Source organism: Lichenostomus cassidix, chromosome 1, assembly GCF_008360975.1.
Source record: "Lichenostomus cassidix isolate B80296 chromosome 1, HeHo_3.0, whole genome shotgun sequence".
Classification (NCBI taxonomy): domain Eukaryota; kingdom Metazoa; phylum Chordata; class Aves; order Passeriformes; family Meliphagidae; genus Lichenostomus; species Lichenostomus cassidix.
In genome coordinates, this window is record NC_139479.1 from 66,476,597 (window position 1) to 66,492,769 (window position 16,173).

General features: G+C 41.8%; 1 protein-coding gene across 1 annotated transcript in view; it reads left to right on the top strand.

Moving 5' to 3' along the window:
• The first annotated feature begins 5,533 nt into the window (after nt 1–5,533).
• Nucleotides 5,534–16,173, top strand: part of STARD13 (StAR related lipid transfer domain containing 13) — a 285,297-nt gene continuing 274,657 nt past the window's right edge. Inside the window, exons 1-2 of the mRNA XM_085061629.1 lie at nt 5,534–5,548; nt 6,120–6,174. The gene's annotated coding sequence lies outside the window, so the exon portion shown is untranslated. The remainder of the gene's footprint in view (nt 5,549–6,119; nt 6,175–16,173) is intronic.

Here is a 16,173-nt window from a genome sequence, read left to right on the forward strand (position 1 = left end):
ATTTCTTTTTAAAACTTTTGTCAGTGCCTTGAAAAATTGGTCAAAGCTGATGGTGTCAACATCTGAAAGCCAACATTTGTGTATAGCAAATACGGAAGGCTTTTAGATATAAGCCTGCGAAGTACTTTGTGAAGCTGGTGTCCAGAAATGGGATAGTGCAATAGCCAGCTGACAGGGTGAGAGTGGACAAACAGGGACAATTAGAAGGAAGGGTTTTCTGCTTGCATTTATAAGGCAACACTTGCTCTTTGAGGGGCACAGTTACCTCAGAGCAGGACAGATATAAATTGCACGCAAGTTCCCCTCCCCCTGGACTTTGTAGCCCTTGTTCTAAAACTGTGCCCAGGGAAACCTCTGAATAATTTGGTTTTTTTTCCTAACATTCACTTGAGAAAAGGAGATATACATAATTTGGTAGGATTTTATTTTTATACTCTAAATATTGATTTGTTCCTGCTTACCTCTTGCATATCTACTCCTTTGGGACCACACAGCACAATACATCTTCACCTCCAGGAATATCCCTGTGGGATATTCCAGTCACGTTCAGTCCCTCCATCACCTCCACTGCTCCTTCCCTCCCACTATAACCTCTGGAGTGCAGCCAGTTTAAGTTCACACTCTATAATTGACTGGAGGCAGCTTCAGTGAAAGAGGTTAGATAATAATTGGTTTACTTCTGAAAAGTGAAAACTGAAAAGTAGCAGGGGAAAAGTGTGTTCTGACAAGTACATTTCATTAGACCAATTAATACATCTTATAAGCATTCAAACCCTTTCCTACTAAACTGCCCTTAACTTCTATATCAGGACAAGAAACCTCAGCAGTCTGAGTTATCTGAGTTTTATAGAAATTGAATTCCAACTGTGTAGTGTTTGCCAATGCAGTGATAATGTCAAAAGCTTCCCCTTGTTAAGTCTCCTGTGATTTGTCATTGAGTGAGCTTCATCAGGGGACTTTCAGGCCTTCTTGTGTGACCTAATCAGTGTCCAGCCTGAGTGATGGGATGACGGCAGGAGCCAGCATTCCTGTAAGATGAGGTGATGTTGTCACCAAGTGGAACCTCAAACTGAATTACTGTGAAGCAAAGTATTTCATGTCACTCCAGCAAATTCAGAAGGAAACTTTTTTTGTATTTTGAGCATGTCAGAACACTTCATTTCAATATAATTTAGTAAGAAACCTAATGTAGACATCTTTCCTAAGAATATAAAAAAAAAGATTGGTGTCTTTTGACATGAATAACAAAAATTTCAAGTGCCGTAATTCTGACTTGCAATGAGAACAGTATAATGTCAATGTCAAAATATCCCACAGGATTAAATTTTTTTCACTCTCAGCTGTACTTTGGGGAATTGGGTGAGATGGCATGTTCTTATACTAATTTTTTGTAATATCTGTGCACCCTGAGACTACTGGTATAAATTTAAAACAGACCTTTCTATCCCAAAGTAAATTGGCATGTAGCCTTTTGATTCCGTTAACAGATGGTGTATGGTATTTATGAGAACAGTTGTTAAATGCTATATAGTGTGACTCACCACACTGATATCTGCATATTAATAAAAAGTGGACAGTGCTATTGCAGTTACAAGTGCTCTATTGTTGAGGGGAGCTGGTTGAGCTGACTCATATAAACAGCTTCCCTCAGAAGTTCAGTCTAGAACATTTGGATTCATCCTCAAAGTGCTGGGTTTATGCAGCTGAAAAATGCTAACTTCACTGGAAAAAGATAAAACTTTTAAACCAGAATTTTGACCTTAGTTTCTGGGAGGGAAATGCAGTCCAGCAGTTGATTTTTTTTTCCCAATTAATTTCTGACCTGGGTGTTACTTCTAGCTGCTAACTGAAATTATCTAGGGGAAAAATGAAACATATTTGTTATGCTGATATCACTTTATTACATATTAGCTGTTAATCAGACCAGCTGGAAGGTATTCTTGCCTTTTCTTGGTATAAGTTAAGGAGAATTTTAGATAGGACTTTGCTTTTCCCCATTTTCACAGTCTTAAGAAATCATTCTAGAGCAGCATGATAGGATTTAATTCAATTCAGGTATTATTTAAAAATCCTTGCCATGAGATTTTTTGGTAAAGCACTCTGCCTATCAGTTATTTCAAGAGCTGGAAAAAACACTGACAGCATGCCACCCATTTCATGAAACTAAAAGGACTGGAAAACAGGCCTAAATGATAAGATGATGAAAACTATTGCAAAGACAAGTAGAAATCGTTGTTATACTCTTATTTTATTCTCTTTATCTTGTTAGTCTTTAGGTTGCTTTTGTTTGCTTTTGACTTGTAAACCAGCCTTTATGGAAACACAACAGCTGAAGTGGCATCTGCAGCCCTGCTACAGCTGGCTGTAGCTGACGTGATTAAAAATAAGCCCAAATATACCTAAACAAAAATTACAGACCTTGTTCTCTCTGTCTGCTGCATTGCAGAGAGAGTAGAGTCCACAGGGAACAGCCCCTGGTGGAGAGAGTTACACAAAAAGGTGCATGATTTAACCTTTTTTCCCAGCATCTGTAAGGAGTCAAACTCCTTAAAGCACCCAAAATACAGCAGATGGAGGGCAGCCCTGAGTTGTCCTCTGATTCTTCATCATCTATACAGAATTTCACTTTTCTAAAGTTACAGTCTGGATTTAAGGGCATGCAAGAATAGACAGTGGTTGGAAAACAGCAGTCTGGGGCAATGCCAGAGACTGACAGAAAAGCCGGGAGAATTTTACCATTCCCCTGCTACTCCCATGAATAATCAAACCTTATTTAAACTCTCTGGATGTTATTTTTCTTTCTCATTCAGCTCCCACGAAGTCTTAATAAGCATAGTGAGATTCTAGTGGGATCCTTAGCAGAATAAAGAGCAATTTGTGCCATAGGTAACCACGCAGTGTCTGGTGGCAAAGGTTGGGGAGACACAAGTTGTACTCACAGGATGTTGCAACACATTTCTCTTTACTCAGATGCCTGTTTGCACTTTGGCCTCAGGGTAATGCAGGGGAGACATAGAGACAGAGACAGAGACTGGTACAGAGCTTCTCAGGTGACTACTGACCCAACAGCCACCTGTGACTGGTATTCCAGGCAGGGCTGAAGCTTCTCCTGGGCTCTGCGTTTTGCCTGCAGAAGACTCCACTTCTCTGCAATGGTGCAAGTTGGATTCCCAGGTTCCACAGAAGGTCTCATCCTGCGACTGCAACCATACAACTGTTTGCACACACATGTACCTGCATGACCAGGGGGCTTCATGTGAGTCAATTAATTTACCCAGGACAGTGAATTCCGTATTTGTGTGTTTGACAAAAGGGGATGCAAAGGTTTGCAGCATCAGGGTTTCAATAACGCTCTAGTGATCCAAACAAATGTGACAAATAAGAAAGAATGAGTATGAAGTTTAAATCTGGCCATCTCAAATGCAAGTATACCTGAAACTCTCCCTAATATGCATTTAATTTCCTCCAGCTATTGCCTTTCTTTAAAGAAAAGAGAATTAAGCTTCCCTCTGCTGTCTTTTAAAACCAAAGTCTGCAAACTCTACAGGAAAGAGCAGCAAAAATAGAGGGTCTGGAGGAACTGATTAATGAGCAAAAATATACATAGACCTTGGTGAAGTGGTGGCTCACAGGCAATGGGATAAACCTACAAATATTTGCAGGCTGTAAATAACGAGGATAGAAATTTGGTAGGACACAGTCAGGCATAATCAGGACTAAAAGGAAAGGGAAAAAATGCATGTTGGGAGCCAAAGAAAAAGACTGGTCAGTGAGATGCAATAGAGCTGGGAATTAAGGGATGGCACCCTATCCTGCAGGGAAGAAAATGTTGGTAAGTCAATAGGCTGAGAGAGATGTCAGGATTGTCCATCTCACACTGCTGTGATGTATAGGTGACTTGTTAAATCTCAGCCATTTATGTGCACATGGTTAGCTTTCAAAACCTGGCTTGGCTGCATGTTAAACACCATCTATCAGGCTCAGATTCCCAGGCCCAATGCAAATCTGGGCCCCCTGTGCCACCCCCTCTGCAGCCACAGCAGATACCCACAGGCAGAGGGCTCAGGCAGCTCTCCCAAGTGCCAGTGCAGATTCACAGTCCACTTGTCCCTGCCATGTAGGCATGGGTCTGGATGGGGCAAAACTGTCTCTGGGAGGTTTGACCTTGTGTAGGATGAAAAAATGATAATTGAAGCAAGACCCTTTGTGGGAAGCAAGCAAGGGTGTTGGGGTAGCAGAAACAGAAGCCTCTGAGAAGGTCTCTGCCCTGGCTGTACAGGAAGGTTTCTGTTCAGATTGCCTTGCATCACCCCAGCAAGGTCTCAGACACAGTGGAAATACCCGTTTTACAAGGCTCAACATTTTTTCCTCTGCCTCTCCCTCCGAAGTGCTGCCAGATGGTGCATCTTCAGCAGCAAAAGAGGGTGAAAGTTTGTCCCAGCCCCAGGTAGAGCCAGGCACACTGACCCAACTCCACCCCTCTGCCCAGCCCTGGGTGTGGAACCAGGATCAGGATCAGGCAGGAAAACCTCCGGCCAGCCTTGCCTCGGCTGCTCCCAGCGCGGAAACCTCTGAACAAAATGTTCCCGGCTGGAACTGGAAACAAGTGCGCTCCTTGTTGCAGATTTGCAAAAGACCTTAGCCAAAGAAGGTCCCTCTCACTCCTCCCCGCCCCACCGGCGGTCGATGAAAGAAAGCACTTCCACTAAGGTTCTTGGCTCTTGCTAACAGAGAGTTATTTCCTGCTTGGGATGTGCTGGCCTTAGCCTCTGGAAATGGGAAATTCCACCCTGAATCCGGCGGGAACTTATTTCACTGACCGAAGTCCATCCTGTCTCAGTGACTTTCTGTGGGAATTTTTTCTCTGAGAAACCAGTGGCTTCTGAGGGTGGAAAAGGGAGCTTTGTCTAGGTTTTTAACTAGCCTGGTTAATCCACCATTGGAAAACACTAGTCCACTCTAACCTGCACCCTGAATGCAAAAGTCAGGCAATCTGATCAAAGCTGCTATTCTGAGTTAATACAGCCAGCACTGAGGTTATGCGAGGTGCAAGGTGGGAAGCCCTTTGGGTCTCTTACTTCAGCTGGAAAAGGCACGGCTTTTGCACTGTGTGTTTACTGGTTTCCCTTCCCAGCATGTCGTGACTTGCACTCGGAGGAGTGAAAACAGATCTCCAGATGTTAGTTCATCACGCTCACCTATGTATGGCCTGAGTTTTGGCTTTGAGCGCTGCGTTCCTGCTGCACTCCCAGCCTGCAGTAGCAGACACACACTCCTCTCACCCCTGTGTGTGCAGGGCTGAGCACACCGGGAGCAGGGGAGCTGGGGGTCTGTGTCCCTAAATAGGATTTCTAAGTGGTTTGCATTTCAGTGTCACCAAGTTAAACAGATGCAAGGAGAAAATGAACTCTCTGACTGACAGGCACAGAGCAAAGCTGTGTGTGGGGAGCTTGCACAGCACAGCTGGGCAGCTGTGCCAGAGGCCAGGAGGAGCAGGGAGCCTGGGAGCAGACAGCCCTACAGCATCAGGAAAGGGAGAAAATCCCAGGTGAGGATGACCCAAAAGGTTGGCAGCACTGCTGGCCCCCCTGTTATGAGGGGCTTTCAATGCCCAGGACTTTTCCACTGGCATGGCTTCCCAGGGATGAGGTTTGGAATACAAAGCCATAAATGGGGTTAGAACAGCAACTACGAAAAAAAGCGAAGAAACATTTAATATCATGGTAAATGAGATTATTTTTATGAAAACATTATACAATGTCAGAAGGAGCAGGGCACAGTGCCTGGCCACAGGCTCTGCTATCCCTACGGCAGCAGGAGCAGTGGCACTGAGGTGAAAGCCTCCCACGGCCGGGCTGGGGACCCCCGGGCAGCCCCAGCCCTGTGTTTCACTGACACCAGGGTTCATCTGGCAGCCGTGTCCCGCACAGCAGATGCTGCCCGTGGCCGTGACCGGCGAGCAGGCAAGCAGCATTCCACATGTGCTCCCAGGGTCTCCCGATTGGTGTGCTCCGCAGAAGGGGCTGGTCCTTGAAGTCAGCTCCTGTGCCTGTGACAGATGATATTTTTATGCGAGAAAACAAAACCAGGATATCTGATGGACTGTGTTATCTTTACAGACAGCTTGGAGCTACAGATGCAAAGGAAGAAGTTTTATGCTTGAACTTCAAAACTGTGAGTGGAATTTAAAACAGTTTTCAATGCCTACTTTTTCTTATTTTTAATTTTTACTTTTGTGTGTGTGTGTGTCTGTGTGTGTGCAACTTTGCATGAAGTATACATATCTGCATAACTTCATTACTGAGCGAGCAAGCTGTTGTGAATTCTCCTAAGATGAAATAATTATAGCTTTGGAAAACTTTACAAAGTGTTAGCTGCATTTACAGCTGGACTAATAAATGTGTACACTGAGGAGGAGAAGGATGTTCTTTTCAAGTGAGTGCAATTAGTCTAGTTGGAAATTATTTCAAATCATCTTTTCCACTGGAAAATCTGTCTGAGCAGGACTAGTTGTACTGAGGGAGAATCTCCTGGGGGTTATCAGTAAATGTCAGTCTGGTCTGTGTGTCTTTGTTACAGGCACATTTAATGTTTGCTTGTGTATGGAGAGGGATTAGGTAAAAACCTGCTGTTACCATTGTGTGGCACTACACTTGCTGGATGAAAAATCTGTTGGTACCAGGTGTTGGAAAGCTGGCCAATTAATGATGATTGCAGGAAATTAGTTTAAGAGAATATTGTCCATTATGATGCAGATTTACAGAACTAATTCTAACAGATACATTGCACTAACACAGGAGAATCATTTCTGTAGCTGAAACATTAATAACCTGCTCCTTCTTGCATAGGAATAATGAAATGTACTTCTGTGGGAGAGCTCTAGATGTTGATATCCAGACCAGGAGTCCAAACCTGAGCAGGCAGTTTGGCTTGTGGTATTTTCACTTCCTTATGGGAACAGTCCAGAATGGTCTAAAATGACCCCTGTCATCCTGAGGTGTTATTTCATGGTTATTTTATATACAATCTCTTGTGAAAAGAGCTATGTGCTACAATTTTTCTTGATTCACTCTGATGTTAGCACAAGCTGAGATACATGTTCAAAAAAAAAATTTTAAAAAAAAGTCTTAAATACTGTCTGGGTTGTTCCACAGCTCTTTCTTGCTACCCAAAACAATTCAACACTTTTCTCAATTTAATATACATTTTCCTTAGTAAGCAGGAAACTTCATCTTTCTGTTTCTTGGCAGGTGTGTTGCATCAGTTTATACATTTATATTCTGGTAGGTCCAGGTGAAACCCAAAGGTTAAGTGAAAATTTGAGTAAATGGCATGTTACTGCTAACTAGGTATAGCAGAAGCCCCATCCCTGGTGGATCCATCACCGCTCGTTCTCCGTCTGGGCGCCTCCAGATCATGCAGCAGCACAGCCAGCATCCAGATGAGGTGTGGGCATACAAGTGCATTTCTGCTGCATTAGTCAGAGCACATAACATGGGGTGATACCAACATCATACAACTGGCGGTGAGGCAATTCAGTCCATTGCCTGCTAAAAAGTAAATGTCAATATTTCTTTTGCAAATAAGCTGCTGGAGTAAACCTGTAACTTTTTTGCTACTCTTGTATCCTTGGTTGGAGAGTTTTTGTTACACCACTAGTGTCTCTAAAGTCAGATATTCTGAATGATCAAGCCATACTGTGAATTAATCTAAAATTATTAGAAATCATACAGTGATTATAAATTTCCCTTCCTTTTCTCTATCTTTTATTGGTCACTACAGCAGGGACACCCTGGGTTTGCCCAGCAGAGCAAAACGCAGTGTTTTTCCCAAAACCAAATTTGGCACCAGCAGAAAAGTGCTCCCACAGAGAAAATCATGAAACTCAACATATTTCAGCCAGAAATGCCTTCTTAATTGATGTGGAGGAAATCCTAAACGGAAGACTTTTTAATCCAGACTGCTGCTCATAGATGTATAATGAATTAGTGTTCTGTGTTGGACAAACTGCAGCATTTTTATTTCAATAATGTTAAAATCAATACATTTTCTTTTCACTTTCTACAATAGCAAATGAGGCTTAAAAGAAAATCTAGGCATATATAGAAATGCATTTAAGACAACTGTCCTTTAAATGCTAATGAAGTCCTTAAACTAAAGGGCCTCCATAATACTAATAATGTAAAATGTTTCCTCTTCACATGTCATAGTTTGGTTCTTCTTGTTCCCTTAATTTGGCAGTATTCTCTCTATTAGATATTCCTACCTGGATAGAATGGGCCAGATTCTCAGCTAGGCAAGCGTGAATAAATAACCTCATTGCAGTCAATGACATGACCCTGGATTCGTTCCAGCATGACCAGAGTTGGAATGTGGTTCAATACATGCAGCTGCCATCCCTGCCAGGCTGGGTGAGGAGATAAACCAAAAGCTACTGCAGTTGTGCATGTTGCTAGCAGAAGGATGGTCCTGCCAGCTCTCAGCTGTGCTTTCACCTGCAGCTTCCTCCAGAAGAAAAGATTGAACAGAGCAATCTCATTTGCATTCCACAAACTTCAGCTTTGTGTCTTCAACCTATGCAAGGTTGAAGCTAAATCCAGCTACGTGCCTTCATACCTTGTCTAACCCTTTGACATCTATCTCAAGCAAGGAAAAGTGTGTGTTACTCTTTATTTTCTTGCTTCCTGCTTAGAAAGATTTTAGGTTTTCCTTGATAATTTTTACATTTACAGTGTTGTAGTGGTGATGTTGTTTTAGGAAGCTTGGCTTCTTGCTGTGAAAGTGCTGCTCTCTGTGATACTCCTGGAAGCTGCTTCCCCATTCCTAGAGAAAGTTCTGGTTTCCGTCTCTGTTGGGTGATGATAACCACACTGTTCCCAGCAAAATAACTCCCAGGTCTTTGTTGAGGAGAGACTAATGGGATTATTTTGTATTATAGGTGGGGCTTCCTTGTGACCATTTTGATTTCCCTGTTCTGCCTGCTAGGACAGTGCAGAGCTGCTGCACTACGGAGAGGAGAGGTTTTGTGTGGCTATCTGCAGGCTCTGTCCTATTTCCCGAAATTCATCCCAAAGGCATAAGCTGGCTTTGTTTCAAATGGGAGAGCCAGCTCTGACTGATATTGCTGGTCAGAAATATCCAGTTTACACCTCTCTTGCTGCAGATAAAGAACTGAATCCTGTGATGTTTTTACCAATAGCAATTCATCTCAGCTAGTTGGAAATGCCAAGGCTACAAAAGGAGCTGAAGGGAAGGACTCCAAAGGGGAGGATCTGGGGTGAGGCTGGTTTCTTGGTTACTCTGAAGGGCAAACAAAAACATTTTATGTTCAGATTTTCAAGGAGTTTATTACAAATGCTACCTGCTGTGAGGACTTCCAGGAACACACACATCTCTAAACATTCAGTGTCACCAAGAAATAAACACACCAGCAAAGCCAACAGGGCTGTTCTTCTTTGGGTTTCCCAAGTTCCTAGAATGAAGTGTGCTCATATCTACCACTGAAGTGGGGATTAGATGAAGCTAAGACTCAGCTGAACTGTAGCTAAAATAGTTTCTTTTGAAGTGCTTTTTATCATTACATATCAGATATTTTTGTGCTATGTGGGCATGTTCTCAATAAGAGTACTCTATTAATCAAAAATAACTTACTAAATTCTGTCTGTATGGGCAAAAGGTTTACTTTCCCAAACACTCATATGATGCATGCAGCCCAACTACAAAACTTTTATAAAAAATTTAAAAAATTTATCAAAAACTTCTAAGTTTTATAAAATCTTTCATTTTATAAGTATTTAGTTTTCTGTAGCATTCTCTTTCTGATAATAGGTATGCATCACAGCTTTTTATTTTGGAATAAGTAGTTCCATTAGGAAACCAGAAAAATGTCCTTGCTATTTTTATTTTTAAAATTAATATTCTGCTTCCACATATGCATTTGTGAGATCAGGATATTTGTTGTGCAGTTAGTAAATAAGGGTTATGAAATTGATCAGGCAGGTGAAGAGGACAGGAGCACATACAAAAGAGTCCACAAAGTCAAGGAGGTCTGTGGAGCTAAAAGATAACAACACCTTGGCCACAACACTACTAATATCACTGTTTTTTCAGGACTGAGAAGTATCACACCATATTCTCACAAAAGCTTTGCAAAACTGGGGCCTTTGAGTCACCTGAGAGAAGCTGTCCAGAAGCAGAGTGTGAAAGGAAGGGAGTTACAGGGCAAAGGAAAGCACTGTAAAAACAGACTGGTGCTAATACAACACAAATGCTTCTTGAAGCTGAAAATGAGAAAGCACAAAAGCTGTCAAGGGGAAAGATGAGGGTATGAGTAACAGTCATGTACCGCCGATGTTTTTTGCCCTTTGTGCTACGTGTTTCATGCCTTAGGGTAAATGAATAATACTCTGTTTTGAAGACAAATTAAGTTACTTTAATTAATGCATAACACATTGTTTTGAACACAAATTAAATTACCTTAATTAAATTGCTGGTTGTGGGTTCTCAGGAAAAAAAAGCAAACAACTGTATTCATATGTCAGAGGAAGGGGCATCTGTTGGGATCACACATGTAAGAGGAATGTGCAGGGCTGGAGGGAGGTGCACTGCTAAACAACCCAGACCACAAGCTCGCTGACTCTACCCAGAAAAATTAGAGGGATCCCAAACACAGTTAATCCCAAAACCTTTACAACCACAACTGGATTTTTCAATATTTGAACCACAGATGCTTTAGTGCCACTGCATTATGTCCTGAAACTACAACAGAGTGAGTGGCATATCAAGATAGCATAAAAAACCCTATCTTTTTCAACAGTTTTTCTATCATATAAAACCAGCAATTGATATGGTTTCTTTCTGTCCCTCTGTGAATAAAGGGTTAAGAGCTTTTTTCCAGGCATGTTATTGTGCAGACACAAATGGATGAATTAAGCATATTTTAAACAGGGGGCATTTAAAGATTGGTTCTGACAAAACAAGTGGGACTGACTCTAATATTTTAGAATTTAGCCAAAGAAAAAAGAGAGAAAATAATTTTGGATATTGCCTGTCATTGTCTCAAGCTGAAACTATAAAAATTCCAATCTGTATATTTATATGTATCAGTATATAAATATACATCTGATATATATCTTTACACCATTATATCCTTACACTTTGGTTCATGTCTTTATACTTGTCTTTATTAACCTGCAGAATTTAGGCCCACCTAATTCTAATTCTTGGAAACAAATGTGAATTTATGTTTTGTGCAAGGTAGGATTGTATCCTTGATGTAAACCAAGAAAATGTGTCTCAAAAGAAAATCCAGGCAACTAAAATGGAAAATAATTGAAGGCAACATAAACATTCACGATTTTTAAACACTTTCTAAAGTTTTTACGGGTGGCTGGAGCAGAGTCTAGTTTTGGGCTGAGCAGTGCTGCAAATCCACTAGACCTAATGGGAACAGAAATAACATATGATTAAAGTGCCCTGGAACATTCTGTAAACTCTTCTGAGAACTCCCTCCTGTGTAATTTCTGCCTTTGAAACGTTCTGCACCAAAGCACAGCAACAGCACCTGCAGGCAGCTCAGGCTGGGGAGGAAAGATAAGGATGCTCTGCCCCTTGTTGTATCAAGAGAGCAGTATCAGGAAGGAGGACTGTGACTGTATTTGTTGGAATTCGGTAGGGGTTAGGATTTAAAACATTGCCAAACTCCGTGAGAGCTGTGATGCCAATATAGGATTGGGATATCAGTATCAGCATAGTCTGACATGCCTAAACACAAGCATCATTGTTGAGGATGCCTGTGCTGTTGCTATTTCATCATTTTAATTGCAATAATACCTAGAGGTGAAGCTGTGCTGTGCCAGCTGCACACAGTGCATGACAGTACACCCACACTGTGTGTCTGCACTCCACTTGTTCTGTTCCACTTACAAAAAATACCCCTGACCTCAACTTTGAGGTGATTTAAGCAACCCTGCCTGGCTGCAGGGCAGAGGTAAGGTATAACCCAAACCCACTCTTCATGCTGAATCTGAGGCCTCTCTTGAAGGCCCAACATTTTCCAAAGGTCTTTCCACTGTTTTCATGGAGGGAAGAGAAGATTTGCTCTCTGTTGGGAATACGTGGGTGTGAATCCCTGCAGGCCAGGGAGGGACAGTGCCATGGTTCCTGCCAGGTCCACAGCCAATGCCCTCACCGCCGAAAGCATCGCACAGGCTGCAGAAGGCATGGCTGCATCTCCTGCCCACAATACCCCTGATCTTAGCCAGAGGGATCCCAGGTGATGCTCCAGCATTCATTCATAGAATCACAGAATTGGCAGAAAAGTTTGGAAAAGGCCTCTAAGGTCATTGAGTCTGGCCATTAACCCAGCAATGTCAAACCCACCGCTAAACCATGTCCCTAAGTGCCACATCTACATGTGGAGGCACATGAAGGAAAAAGAGGGGGAAACCTTCCTGAAGCAGTTTTCCAAGTGTGGTGGAAGAGCACTGTGTTGTCTCTCAGGCAATGTTGCACTGAGTTACTCCATCCCCCCTCCAAGGAATTCAGGCATTAAACCTCAACACCTTAAATTATGCTGCTAGGGTCAGGAGCTGTGAGGCCTCAGGTGGATATCCAAGCCAGCCATGCTAAAAGTTTACACAGAATTTCCAAGCAAGTAAGTAAAAATAACTTTCCTCCTTATGTTTTTTGCTCTTGCTATCTCCATTCCACCATGGATCAAGCAAACACACAGATAGCAGCAGAAGGAGATGCCAAAGAGAAGGGTGTTTTTTACAGACAATTTGCATGTACAGCTCACGTGTAGTCAGGAGCAGTGATTTCAAATGCTGCCAGTGATTTCAGTGGCTGCTCAGTACTGAAACAGAGAGGAATATTCCTCTTGCAGGTAATATTTTTTCTATAGTTTTCTGTAGCACTGAGGTTGGCAGTGTGTCAGTGATATATCTACTCTTCATTGCTGCTCTGCATTGGTGTACAAAGACCTTGGGACGTATGCACTGTCCCTTTATACATTTTGAAGGTGACTTCCATTTACCCTTTCCCCCAAACCTTAAATTGCCAAATGCTTCTGAGAAACATCTCCATGGCACTGAGATGCTGTTCCATACCATTTGCAAGTGTAAATTAACTAATCTTGCAGAAGTAATTGACAGAAAAGTAATTTCCCTTTGTCATGACAAAAAGTATTGCAGTATGAGAGTAATGACACCAATTTAAGCGGCTATGAATTGTGCATTAGAGAGCTCTAGAACTGAATATTGCTCACAATGAAATTTAAATTGCATTTCTTCTGCATCTAGCTGTTTATAAATAACACTGCAGTTACACCCACAATAGTCATTTTTGTCACCAATTTCTTATTGCCACTGACAATAGAAATAAAAGATCTAGCTAGCTCATGGCTACTGCAATAAATCAAGGTTAGAATACTCTTTATTAGACTTAAATTTCACTATAAATGGGAAAAAACTTCTAGATACAAGCACAGCATGAAGTGAAAGTGCCTTAAAAATTTAAGCAAACATTTAGCAGCTAGCATCTCTTTCCATAGCTGGTAATTTAAAAAAACAAAAAAAACAATACCTGTCTCCTTGAACTCTGTCATATAAATTGGGATTTTGATACAAATTTCTGTCTTGGAGCTAATTCTCAATTTACTTGGCAACCATATTTAGATGCAGAAGAATATGTAGTTTAATATGCATTGTATTAGCCTCCAAAACCTGTTGGATCCTGCACACACAAGTACTTGCACAAGTCTGCCATAAACTCTACAGCTTTCAGTGATGTGTAACGCACTCCATGCTTTCATCCATGGTGCAACAACTCCCTCTGACCATGTGTGCTGCTGGAATCCTTTATTTACAGTTAGCTTGTGAGACTGATCTTCCTGTGATAAGAGGTAAAGACAGTCCTGCTTGTGGTTTTGATATTTTTGATCTCATCAGCAGGATAGAGCCCATCAGCAGTCCTCTTTGATCCTAGCAGGTCTTCCTAGAGGGTTGGAACTCAGATCCAGCATCTTCACCTGTGTTTTACTATGTGTGGACATGAAATCTGTGAGGACATTTCTCAGCAACACCCGAGCAGGTTAAGCTGCCCACGCTGCTGTAGTCACAGTGATGTCCTTGCTGCACTTTATAGGTGAGCAGAGGCTGTCCTTTACCCCAGGGATGGTGATGCTGGAACCACAGGTGGAAGAGGCAGCTGCATTTGCAGTGGGTCTCCACTGCTCCTCCACCAGCCCAGGTGGTACACACATGTGCCCAGAAACTCTCTATTTCTTGGAAATGCTTTCTCTGAGAAATGCAGCACTACCCAAATGGTAGGAAAAGAATGTAACACGTATTTTCTTTGTATATATTGAAAATATCTTCTACTGTTCTACACTTGAGCCATTGCCCTCTAATTTCTCACAGTTTTTGCAACAGGAATGAGTCCTCAAGACAGGGTTTCAAAAAGAAAAAAGGAGTGTGTTGAGGCAGGGCATGGGGTCAGTAAAGCCTGCATAGGAGCTTGCACTAAGAAGTGCAAAGCAAAGCAGATATGAGCAACACTGTATGATGTGGATTGGCTCAACTAAATGGAAACAAGTATCCACTATGCTTTTATAAACCAGGCAAAAATAATCAGAGGTAGGGATAAACTAGCTTCAGTGTGAGTGCAAGCTGTGCTGCATGCTCCTCCTTGATAATGGGATAAGTTACAGATGTAAAGAATTTTTTTTCTGCAGCCTGTGAATTAGCTGGCTTAGCTGAGTATGCAAGATTTTAAGACATACTCTGATTTTCTACTGGCCCTCACAGAGAATGAGTAAAGGATCTAAAAGATCAATGGAAAATAAAGACAGGTTGAAATAGCAACAACGAAGCAAATTATTAATTTTGTGCATGAGGGACTCTCCTGTGGTTTTTTTGCTAGTTTCCCAAACACTGTTTTCTTCTGCTCTGACCCTTTCTTTCCCCTCTGACCACTTTGTAACTTTACAGAGGTACAGATATCACATCTGTCTCATGCCTGAGAAGAGGCAAAGGAAATAGGCATCCCTGAGCTGCCAAAATGCGTAAGAACATGAGTAATGGGAAAACTACTTTTATGTGACAACTGGTGAGGATTTACCTTGAAAAAAGGAATACTCAATCTGAAAACTTACACCTTGAAATTGGCTGTAATTGGAAGCCACTACAGTATAGTAAATTGGAAACCTCTTAAATAGTGGCTAAAGTATTTTCTCTTTAACTGAGACCTGCGTATTAGCTTCAGTCCGAGAATAAATACTTTGACTCAAAAATTTTTTGATAGAAATCTATAATTACCTTTCCAATATTGCTGGTATCCATCTACTTAGCAAAGACTCTGATTTTATTAGCTATTTAATCATCTGAAATACTCCATTACCAAGTGCTTAGGGAGAACAATGTCTCTGTCAGATTCTGCAGCTGTTGGGTTGTGTGTTTAATAACCTATTTTATTTCAGACCCTATAGAAATTATTCACTGAAACATCTTGTCTTTTAGTCAATCCCCAGCTTGAAGATACGGTCAAACTAAATCTTTTTGAAGCTAACTTCACAGAATTTTTGTCCTCACCTAAGATTTAGATTGCCTCAAATTCTCTGTCACCAATCTGTGTTCCTCAAAAATGTCTGAAAAATTGTTATTTTAAGGTCATGTCCTTGTGTATGTGACAGCTGAGGGGGAATCTGCCCCAGCCTCAGTGGGAGCAGGGATGAGGAACTCCTGGTGCTGTGCTTCCAGAGCTGCAGCACCCACCCATGACCTGGCCAGCAATCCTATCTGATGATAAACCTCAAAACTGCCAAGAAAATGATGGAAAGAAGGCCACACCTGCCAGTGAGGATTAATCAGTCCCCTGGTGTAAGTGGGAATTAATTCCCAGTCACTCTCCTCCTTTTTCCATGAGGTTGTCTGCTGGAGGCAGCCTCAAGAAATCCTTCTGTGATCTGGAGGAATATTATTCTCTGTGCTCTGGCCAGCTCCATGTCTTCTCTCCCAGAGACATTATGGGGACAGAACAACTACAGGAAAGTCTCCAGAAATTTGTCAGGGCTTAGAAAGCAGCAAAAATGTTAGTGATCATGTACCTGGTTCTCCAGGTACATGATCACTAACTAATCATGTACCATAATCCAGAGCTGCACCCATTAGTAAA